We start from the raw sequence: 11,460 nt of genomic DNA, 5'->3' as shown, positions 1-11,460 counted from the left end.
TCTGTCTCTCATGAATAAATAAATAAAATCTTCAAAAAAAAAAAAATAACATTCACTGTGGTGCAACTGTCACCACCATCTACCTCCAGAACTCTTGTCCTCTTGCAAAGCCGAAAGTCTGTCCGTTAAACAACTCCCCATTCTCCCTCCTGCCCCCTGCCCCAGCCCCTGGTACCCCATATAAGTGGGATTAGGCGGTGTTTGTCTTCTTGGGACTGACTCACGTAGCACAATGTCCTCTGGGTTCATCTATGATGTGGCGGGTGTCGGAATTCCCTTCCTTTTTAAGACTGACTAATAATTCATTATATATGTATATCACATTTTGATTTTTCCGTTCATCAGAGAGTTCTTAAATAGGAACATGTCACTCTTTTGCTTAAAATTCTCCAGTGCAAACCCTTGACTCTGGCCTGCAAGACCCCACATAATCGGACCCCTTCAGATCCAGAATTCCTCTCATATGGTGCCTTGGTGCAAATCAGAAAAGGTTGCCCTCAGAAGGACTGTGGGCCTGAGCCAGGGCATGGGTGCAGCAAGGAGATGGAGAGCAGGATTCAGCCACCTCCTCCCACGCGGCCAGGTACTTGTAGGTAGGGTGTGAGGATCACCCCAGCCCTCAGCCCAACACCACCTTCCTTCAGACGTGATCACTATGCTCCATCACAGTGGCCCAAAGGTTCTGAATCAGGTCCCAGACAAGCCACAGAGCATCACCTGGGGGCTCATTAGAAATGCAAATTCTCAGACCCACTGAATCAGAAACTCTGGGGGTGTTGGGCCCAGCACTTTGTTTTAACAAGCCCTCCAGGGGATTGTGATGCACGCACCAGCATTCTTGGGTCTGGCATTCAGCAGCACATTAGAATAGTCACCCCTTCACAGGGTCCTTGGGCGGCTCACTGCGTGAATACATGCAAAGCACCTAGATCATGCCTGGTAGAGAGTAAGGAGCTGATGAACATTAGCTTTTTTTTTTTTTTTTACTTTGCCTACAGTTAACATAACTGATAAATGCAAGCCCAACCCAGTTGCAAAGTTGAACACCGACCCCCCACCCCCCACCCCGGCCCCATATAATAAAAACAGCTTACTTTACCACAGAATGTTGTCTACTCATGTCTTGTGCAATTCATGTGTAGGGCACCTATTCTTTTTTTAAGATTTTATTTATTTGGGGGTGCCTGGGTGGCTCAGTTAAGAGTCTGCTTTCTGCTCTGATTTAAAAAAAAAAAACACAACAGAAGAAGAAGGGCCCCCTGCTCTGTTGAATGCCCTCCTGGGGCCATCTTGAGATTCTTAACTCCTTTTTTTTTTTTTAAGATTTTTATTTTTTGACAGAGACAGAGAGACAGCAAAGAGGGAACACAAGCAGGGGGAGTGGGAGATCTTAACTCCTTTTTAAATTGTTTTAAATTATTTTTAAAAGATTTATTTATTTAATAGAGAAAGTGGCGGGGGGGCAGAGGGAGACAGAGAATCCTGAAGCAGACTCCCCACTGAGCGCAGAGCCCAACGTGGGGCTCTATCCCAGGACCCTCAGATCATGACCTGAGCCGAAATCAAGAGTCAGCCACCCAGGTGCCCCAACCCCCTTTTTAAAGCATGGAGCTCTGCATTTTCATTCTGCAGTGGGCCTCACAAATTAAGTAGCCATTCATGTCATACATACCACCTTGATCATCTGTGCAGTGTCCACATACAGCGCTGTTTCTCCAGCATTCGAGTGCACTATAAATATTGCTGAGGAATGGAAAGAAGGAATGACTCCCTGGATGTCCTCCTTCCACTTCTTCACCTGGTAACATCATACATTCCTCAGCAATCCGTTCAGATGCTGCCTCCTCCAGGAAGCCTTCCCAGACCACTCCCACCCCAGTAAATCTGGACGAAACTCCTCATCTGAGCTTCCACAGTGCCCCTTCTCTCTCCATCTCGTGCTTGGATTACTTTTTGTATCTGCCCTGCTTATCCTCTGGTGAGCAGCTCAATAACAGAGACCCAGTTGTTGCCAGCTCCCAGTTTGGGGCCTGCCTCTGAGTGAGTAAATAAGGATTGAAGGAAAGTGGTTCTTACCTTACTTCCCAGGCCTGAAGGCAAAAATTCTTTTGGCAGCAAATTTGGCCCATATCCTACCAAAGCTTTTGGGCTCCTTTGTAGCACCATTATAATTATTACTCAAAATAATAATTAACGGTTTGTCTTTTGTATGGTGCTTTAAAGCAGGGAGATCCTCCAGGGTGGGGAGGGGATTTGGTGCATGCCCGGGTGTCCAGCCCCCGGCACCCTGAGGCTCAGATGATGTTTATTGGATAAACGGGTGATGGATGAGTGATTACAGAGCCAGCCAGCCAGTCTGCACCTCCCAGTGAGGGCCCCTGGGGGCTGGATTGTGAGTGTGAGTCATCTTCACCAGGCCTCAGGAAACACTCGGGAATGAATAGTTAAATTATGAATGAATTGCTTAATGATGGGCACACACTGCCTATTAAGTTATTCCACCCTACGCTCTCTCTGTGGGACTGCAGAACAGATCAAAGCATCAGCCCATTTTACAGTTGGGACAAGTGAGGCTTCCCCAAGAGACAGAAAGAGAGAGAGGCATAAGACCGAAGTTTCACAACCAGCAGCGGGTGTGGTGAGCCTGGTCTTCTGTTCTGTGGCCCTTGTGTGGCCCAGGCAGCAGGTCTTCAACTGGCCGGCAGAGCCTGGACAGGCAGACGGTGAGCAGGGCCGAAGGCCCAAGGGACCCAAGCCGACCTTACCTGCCAACCCAGAGAATTCCCTGGAAAGTTCTGCCCAGCTCTGTTTCCACACATCTGCCCAGAGCAAACGCAGCTTCTAGGCAGAGGTGATGGCCACGTGTCTTGTCTCAGGAGGTTGGAAGCCAAAATGACCTCTCCTGCCTCCTTATGGCTAGAGTTCTGGGGGTGAAGTCAGTTAGATGCACTGGGGTGAGAATCGGAAGGCCAATCAAAGCCACCAGAACCGCCTGCAGTCAAAGTCAGGCTGATTGAAGGTTCTGGAGGACTGGTCCCGGGGGAGCCTCAGGAAGCCTGGAAGGTTAGTGCAGGGCAGGGTGGCCAGGGGCTGAGGAAGCAGTGATAAAGAATAGGTGTCACTTGTGTGTCGGGGGCATTCAGGATTTCTGCGGTCATGCTGTATTAGTCTGCTGGAGCTCCCATGACAAAATACTGCAGACCTCGATGTTTACAAGGCAGAGATTTATTCCCCACCCCCCAGTTCTGGGGGCTGGAAGTCCAAGATCAGGGCATCGGCAGGGTTGGTTTCTCACAAGCACTGATTTGGGGCTAACAACTTTTAGCAAGTAGGCCAATTCTCAGGTATGGAATCCATATATAATGAGGATCAACCTTTTAATTTTTTAAATAATTTTTAGTTTCATTTTTCAAGAGAGAATTCCAGCCAAGCTTGAAAATAACACTCTTGGGATGCCTAGGTGGCTCAGTCAGTTGGGCGTCTACCTTCGGCTCGGGTTGTGGTCCTGAGGTCCCGGGATTGAGTCTGGCGTCAGGCTCCTTGCTCAGCGAGGAGCCTGCTTCTCCCTCTGCCTGCCGCTCCCCCTGCTTGTGCGAGTGCTCTCTCTCTGACAAATAAATAAATAAAATCTTAAAAAAAAAAATAAAAATAAATAAATAAATGAAAATAACTTGTATAAATTCTTGTATAAATACGAAATGCAGATCACTGTGTGATGTGGGTTTTCCCCAATGCCACTAGCCCTGGGATACTGAGGACCTCATGTGCTGTTTTGTGCCATTCCTCAGACGTCTACTGAGATTCAAAGGTTCTCCCTCCAGCTTCAGGCAGCCTCAAGGAGGAGGGCTGAGGATTAGGCCCCGGGCGTCGGAGTCGGGGGCAGTGCCCCTCATGTTCAGTGGGCCCTGCCCTCCTCTGGCCCCAGGAAGACGTGAGATCAGATCAAAACATCTGATGTCCTGTGATAATACCAGGAAAAACTGCCCGCGATAAATACACCGTTATTTAAAACTTGAATCCTGCAGCAACAAGGAGTGTTTCTCATAACCTTACACCCACTTGGAATTTATGATGAACTTTTATGGCTCTGAGAACAGTTCGCTGCCCGAAGAGGAAAGTGAACAGGTTTTACGGTTTGTTTACACCAACTGATACCGCTTACCACCTCTTGTTAATTTTCTCTTCAAGCAGGTTTTACTTGAAATGGATGAAACCTAGGGGGTCATAATATATTTTCCTTGTTAAACAATAAAGTCATCGCATGTGTTTAAAATCAAGTTTATTAAAAGCTTTTTGGCTTTGTGGAGGGTTTTTTTTGGGGGGGGTTTTTTGCGTGTTTTGTTTCGTTTTTGGTCATCTTTTTCCTCTCTGGGTGTCAAGAGTTTTCGGAGACAAAGCTCAGCGGGTCTGCGGGGAGGCTGGTAGGCTGGGAGGACAGGACAGAGCCTGGTCCAGGAGCTGTGGAAGGGGTCAGTAGCTGCTCTCAGATCCCCGTTCCCACTTGCTGCATGGTCTTGATCATACTTTTGGACGTCTCCGAGTTTCAGCTGCTTTGGTGCCAAGCTTCTCTCCTGCCCCCTTCAAGCACAACCGTTGTGAGTTTGAAGAGGAACGTCTTTGAACACGTGAAAGTCTTGAGTGCCTCCACCAGCACAGAGCTTCCCCAAATTGGGTGAAGAGGGAAATGGGTACCAACATGGCCTTGGGTGTCAGACAAAGCTAGAGTTAGGAAAGCAGCAGGCTGGCTTGGGGAGTGCAATGCTCCCCTCCTCTGTTGCCAGTTTTCTCCTGCATGAAATGGAAGCAGGGATGGTTTCTATCCACAGTAGTCAAGATGCAGTCAGCTGCCAGTCCTGGAAACTTGATTCCAACTCGCTTAAACTCAAGGGAGGATTTATCAGCCAGCAGGCAAGTCCTGAGGAAGCGACCAGCTCCAGGGTCACTTTGATTCAGTCACTTAAAGATGTCACCAGGAGGGGCGCCTGGGTGACTCAGGCCATGATCCCAGGGTCCTGGGACAGAGCCTGCTCAGCGGGGAGTCTGCTTCTCCCTCTGCCCCCCCCCCCCCGCTCATGCTTGCACACATGCTCTCTCTCTCTGTCTCTGAAATACATACACACAACTTAAAAAAAAAAAAAAGTCACCAGGGGCTTGTCTTCTCTCCCACTCTCTGCTCTGCTGGCTGTGGTGTGGATCTGTCTTCAAACTGGCATCCCCTGACGTGGGTCCGTGAGCGAATGGTCACGAAAGAATTCTTGAGATGTTTTCGGCGCCAAAAGGTGTTTTTATTATAATGCAGGGACAGGATCCGTGGGCAGAAAGAGCTGTGTGTCGGCTGCATGAAGCTGGTGTTTATAAGCTTAGTGCTCAGGGAGGAGGGGATGTGCAGGGAGAATTTGATTATAGATGTCTCCTTCAAATTTCTACTCATAAAACTACTTTCACAAGATTTCTCTGGTGCTTATCATTCAGTTTGGTATTAACTATGGGTGGGTTGTACAGACAGTCATGAGACCCTTTAAGAATGTAGCAACCAGCACGTATTTGATCCTTATCCGGACTATGCAGGTTATAGGTCAGCCTTCTGGGCTAAAGGTGAACATTTTTCTGCTTCTATCTCTCATCATCCCTCATGGTGGCAAGACGACTTGCCACCATTCCAAGCATCACATCCTGTATTCCACCATCCGGGAAGAGAGCCAGGACAAGCTTATTTGTCAGAATCCCACTGAATACACTTCTTTATCACACCGGCATGAATGGGGCTACATCCTACCCAAATATAGAGGCCACAGGACATGATTTTGCTTTGATTAGCTTGGACCTAAGGCAGGTGTTACTCCCACTTTTTAAAATCCAGGGGTGGGGGCGCCTGGGTGGCTCAGTTGGTTGGGCGGCTGCCTTCACCTCAGGTCATGATCTTAGAGTGCCTGGATTGAGTCCCGCATCGGGCTCCCTGCTCGGTGGGGAGTCTGCTTCTCTCTCTGACCCTAACCCCTCTCATATGCTCTCTCTCAAATAAATAAATAAATAAATAAATCTTAAAAAATTAAATAAATAAAAATAAAAATAAAATAAAATCCAGGGGGGTTGCCTGGGTGGCTCAGATGGTTAAGCGTCTGCCTTCGGCTCAGGTCATGATCCCAGCGTCCTGGGATCGAGTCCCACATCGGGCTCTTGGCTCAGCGGGGAGCCTGCTTCTCCCTCTGACCCTCTCCCCTCTCATGCTGTTTCTCTCTCACTCACTCTCTAAAAAATAAATAAAATCTTTAAAAAAAATAAAATAAAATAAAATCCAGGGGTGGAACTGTCCCCCTCCTTCCCATGCACCACCCCCCCGCCCCCCCTCCCTGAGATGCAAGGAGGAGGTGTGGAAATCTGGGGAAACCCATAGCGAGGAGGGTGTCTGGTGTGCTAAAAGCCCCCACAGCGTCCTCTACACAGGGTCACCAGATTTAGCAAATAAAAATACAGGATGCACAGTTCCGTTTGTATTTAAGACAAACCACAAATGATTTTTTTTGGATAAGTATTGGCACATTTTTATACTAAAAAATAACTCATAATTTACCTGGAATTCAAATTTAACTGGGCATCCTGTAGTTTATTGGGCGCTAAGTCTTTGCAAACTTTTTCGTGGGTGAGACTTCGCTTGTGGACCAGGTTAAAATGCACATTCTGACTCGGCAGGTCCGAGCAAGGCCTGGGATTCTGCATTTCTCACAGGGTCCCGGGTGATGCGGTGCGGCATCTGGAGGTCCACAACCTTGAGGAAGGGTCCACACGACCTCTTGGGGGTGAGATGGGGAGGAAGCACGTGGATTGGAACAATGCACTCAGCAATGAGTCCAGCCCAGGATGAAGACTCTAGATGGTTGTTCATTATCATAATAATGAGCATGGCAGAAGTGTGACCGTGTGCGTGTGTCTTTCTCTGTGACTCGGGGGACTTCTCAGTGATTGTACAACAGCAGCAAACTCTCTGTCCACTCTCCACACCGCAGCTGTTCTGGCTGAGGAGGTTTCATCAGGGGACACACGAGAGGGGGTTGTCTAGGGTGGCAGCTGGTGCTTGGGCCCCTGCACCCCGCGTTTCTGCGAGCACAGCCGCGCTGCATGCTCACTTATCACCTCACCCAGCCCGCCTTCATTCACTCATTTCAACCCCGAATGAGGCTTGCGTGCGCACAGTGCTTTGGTCACGGCGACACAAACCCAAGTGGCCAAAATGGGGATTTCCTGGAAGGAGTCTGGAGGGACTCACTTAGTGGAAGGGTGAGCCGAACAACCAAACCTCACGGGGGGTTAGGGGATGCTGGGGGCACCTGAGCTCAGCCAGGTCATTCAATCCCCACCTGTCATCTCTCAGGGTAGGACGTTTTCTCCTCCGGTAGACTGGCTCCCTCCACACAGTGGAGAAGAAGCAAGGCTTCTCCCTCCCAGAGACAAGACTCCCAAGGAAGGGCACGGATTGGCCTAGCTCGGGTCAGATGGCTCCCGTCTGCTTCCTTCTCTGCAAGCACGCTCCATTCTCTCTCCCTCTCTCTCTCTTCCCTCCTGCACCATCTTATTCGTTCCCATGGCTTTCGATTCCATCTAGATGCTGAGGCGTCCCTGAAGGGTAGCATGGCCATGGTGTTTGCCGCATCTGGAAACCCTGTGTTAGTTAGGTTAGAGGAACCTTCCAGAAGAAAGAAACACATATGGTTTAGTCTGTAATAAATACTGTGACTGGGGGTGCTTATGAACATCAGAAATGTATTGCACACAGTTCTGGAGGCTGGGAAGTCCAAGATCAAGGCACCAGCATGGTCACCTTCTGGTGAGGGGCCCCTTCCTGGTTCATAGTTGGCTTCCCGCTGCATCCTCACATGGTGGAAAGGGCTAGAGATCTGTCCGGAGTCTCTTTTATAAGGGCATTGATCCTGTTCATGAGGGCTCCACCCTTGTGACCTAATCACCTCCCAAAGGCCCCATCTCCTAATATTGATATCCTGGTATCATTTTGGGGGGTTACATCTCAACATGAATTCTGGGGGGACATAAACATTCAGACCAGTGATATACATATCAGCAATATACATTATAATGGCACATCATATTACACGCCTCTTTCCTTTTTTTTACTTAGAAAATTTTTAAGAGTTATAAAATATACATAGCATAAAATTTACCGTTTTAACCACTTTTTAGTTCACATTGTTGTGCAACCATCACAATCCGTCTCCAGAACTCTTTTCATCTTGCAAAACTCAATCTCCAGACTCATGAAACACTCACTCCCCCTCCCCTCCTTGCTCCTAGCCCCTGGAAATCACCACTCTACTTGCTGTCTCCATGAACCTGGCTCCTCTAGTTACCTCATAGAAGCTGAATTGTCCAGCATTTGTCTTTCTGTCTTATTTCGCTTCGCATTATATCCTGAAGGCTCACCCATATTGGAGAGTGTGTCGCAGTTTCCTTCCTTTTTAAGGCTGAATAATATATGTATAAACCACATTTCCTTTATTTCTCCACAGCCACTTCTTTCCATCTTTTGTGACTCATGCTGCTATAAACATGTACATGTACATGTACAAATTAGATACTTATTTCTTTTTTGAATTTTATTTTATTATTTTTTAAATATTTTATTTATTTGACAGAGAGAGACACAGCGAGAGAGGGAACACAAGCAGGAGGAGTGGGAGAGGGAGAAACAGGCTTCCCGCCGAGCAGGGAGCCCGATGCGGGGCTCGATCCCAGGACCCTGGGATCATGACCTGAGTCGAAGGCAGAGGCTTCACCCAGGCGTCCCTAGATACTTCTTCCTTTCTTTCTTTTCTTTCTTTCTTTCTTTCTTTCTTTCTTTCTTTCTTTCTTTCTTTCTTTCTTTCTTCTTTCTTTCTTTCTTTCTTTCTTTCTTTTTTAATATTTTATTTATTTGACAGAGAGAGAGATAGCGAGAGCAGGAACACAAGCAGGGGGAGTGGGAGAGGGAGAAGCAGGCTTCCCGCCGAGCAGGGAGCCCGATGTGGGACTCGATCCCGGGACTCCGGGATCATGACCTGAGCCGAAGGCAGACGCTTAACGACTGAGCCCCCCAGGCGCCCCCCAGATACTTATTTCTTGATGATATAACCACCTCGGGTGGGTGTTGGGCACTGGGTGAGATGTCTGTGGAGGGACCCAGTTTTCTCAGGGCTCTACCATGCCCTGGGACCTGGTTATTTTCTGCACCCAGCCAGCAGGAGGGAAGAGAGCACGGAGCAAGCATGCTTGTTTTTAAGAGCTGTGGCTTGGAAAAGGTCTGTATCCCTCTGCCCGAATCCTAGTGATAAGTACCAATCACGAGGCCACACTCAGACGCCAAGACTGGTAACTGCAGTCCCCGGATGGGACGAAGCGTTCCAGGGATGATTCTATACTTTGAAAGGGAAGGGCAGGTTTCTGTGATCACTTACCCATCTCTACTGCAGCCCCATCCTGTTTTGGAGACATGCCATCATTGGTTTGGCTGTCTGAAGAGGGACTCAGAATTATCAATGGTTTCAATCAGAGAGAAGGTAGTTTTCCTCAGGGAGGCACACAGAACCTGTTCTTCACAAAGCCATCAGGTGTCTGTCTTGCCCCTCCTAGCTTGTTACTCCACCATCCTCAATACGTAGCTTCTGTCTGGTGATCCAAGATAGCTACTCCAGGTCTCACCAGCTTGGCCAGCTGGGAGGGCGGGGAGGGGAGAGAGAGGAAGCTGTGCGCCCCCCCCTCTTCGGCCATTGTAGACACACTGAGTGATCTGAGTCAGAGGAGCACAGATGCGTCTTATACTCAGCTCTCACGATGTAAAGGTCATACCCATAATAATTAGTTTTAAAAATTTTACCTTTGTGGTTATTTCTGAAGGTGAGACACAGGCATCTTACTATTTACATGTACGTTTCATACAGTACGCTCCCCCCCCCCCCCCCCCCCCGCCCCCGCCCAAGGATGTTATTAGATCAACAACGCACACCTCACGATTGATGCAGACTGAGATGTGACCCACACGGTGGCTGGAGCAGAAGTAATAATACTAATGAGTCTTCCTGATCACTAGCATTTTCACTGAGACTTCACTATGACTCAGGTCCTGAATTAAGCACATTTGCACAGATTATCTCACTACATTGAAGCTGTGAGAGGTGTCATTCAACAAGTGAACTGTGCATCCCCATCCTCCTGATGCCCAAGCTTGGTGACTCTCTTTTCTTTTCTTTCCTTCTCAACAAAATTCGTTGTTTATATTTATTTATTTGTTATTGGTGACTGTTTCAATGAGGATGATCATAAAACGGTTATAAATAATCACAGTAAGTCATCTGCCACTTACGTGAGAGCCAGCCAAGTGCAGAGCCGACAGTGACCAGAGGGCCTTGGCCTATGAGGACACTGGAGGGCACTGAAAAGAGAGCTACCCTTCAGCGAGTGCTTCCTAAGCGCCTGCCTCACGTGGGGGAAGCAGGTGAGGCCCCAGCTGCGAGGATCGACGGTCCGCTAGGGGAGGCAGTAGGTGGAAGCACGGTCAAACACTAGAATGGGGAGCGAGGCCACGCCTGGAGCCCGGGCTCTGCGTTCTGGGCGTGGGGCTCTCGGCCTTGAACTCCGGGTCCCTTGTTAGCTGCAAAATGGGAACAGGTTATTCACGGGTCCTAAGGCATGCAAAGCCCTCGCAGGCTCACCACGTGCCACTACCCCCTGAAAGAGGAGGGCACTGAGGCCAAGGGACGGGCGAGGCTGGAGGACAGGGAGCGCTCCTAGCTCCAGGGGTGGCTCCGACCCCCGGGGAGCTTCCCAGAGGAAACCTGAGTGCAGCTCCCCTGTCCGACCCAGAGGAAAGGGGACCCAGGGAAGGAAGGGGCTGGCCGCTCGGAGCGGCAGGTGCAGTGAGCGAGGGCACTTGTGGGGCTTGCCTCGGGGGCAGCAGGACCCTCCTCCCAAAAGCCCACCCCGGGACCGGGTAGGGCTCGTCAGGGCTGTGCCCCAGAGCCGCCCCTGCGAGCGGACGCCGCGCCCGCCACGGGCCCCGGCACGGAAGGGGTTACGATGATAGAGACGACCGGAGGACCCGGGGTGGCACGAGCGGCCCTCGCCGCCACTCTCCCCCACACCTTTCCGCCCCAGGCCGGCGCGGGGCGCCGACCGCGCAGGCGCGAGCGCCGGGCGCCGGGCGGGGCGGGGCGTGGGGGGCACCTCTCGAGACACCCGGAAGTCTCCGCCTAACGGGCCGGGCCCGCGCCTCCTGTCCTGGAAGGGGGCGGGGCCCGGAGCCCCTCAGCGCACGGCGCCGTAGAGCGGGGACGGGAGGCCCGTGTCCTAGACGCGTCCGGAAGTGGCTCCCAGGGGCGCCCGCTCCGCACCGTAGAGCCGGGGGGGCGGCGGCTGGGGGGGTCGCCGGGCTCGCTTCCTAGAGCGGCGAGGACAGGGTGGAGGCCGGCGGGGGGG

General features: G+C 50.4%; 1 protein-coding gene across 1 annotated transcript in view; it reads left to right on the top strand.

The window, feature by feature from the left end:
* The first annotated feature begins 10,358 nt into the window (after positions 1-10,358).
* Positions 10,359-11,460, top strand: part of ZNF787 (zinc finger protein 787) — a 27,845-nt gene continuing 26,743 nt past the window's right edge. The window contains exon 1 of the mRNA XM_034986274.1: positions 10,359-10,480. The gene's annotated coding sequence lies outside the window, so the exon portion shown is untranslated. The remainder of the gene's footprint in view (positions 10,481-11,460) is intronic.

The sequence above is a fragment of the Mirounga leonina genome, unplaced genomic scaffold (assembly GCF_011800145.1).
Source record: "Mirounga leonina isolate KUSES-001 unplaced genomic scaffold, KU_Mleo_1.0 Mir_376, whole genome shotgun sequence".
Taxonomy (NCBI): Eukaryota; Metazoa; Chordata; class Mammalia; order Carnivora; family Phocidae; genus Mirounga; species Mirounga leonina.
Note: the sequence above shows the minus strand (reverse complement) of the source record. Positions and strands in the feature narration are given on the sequence as shown.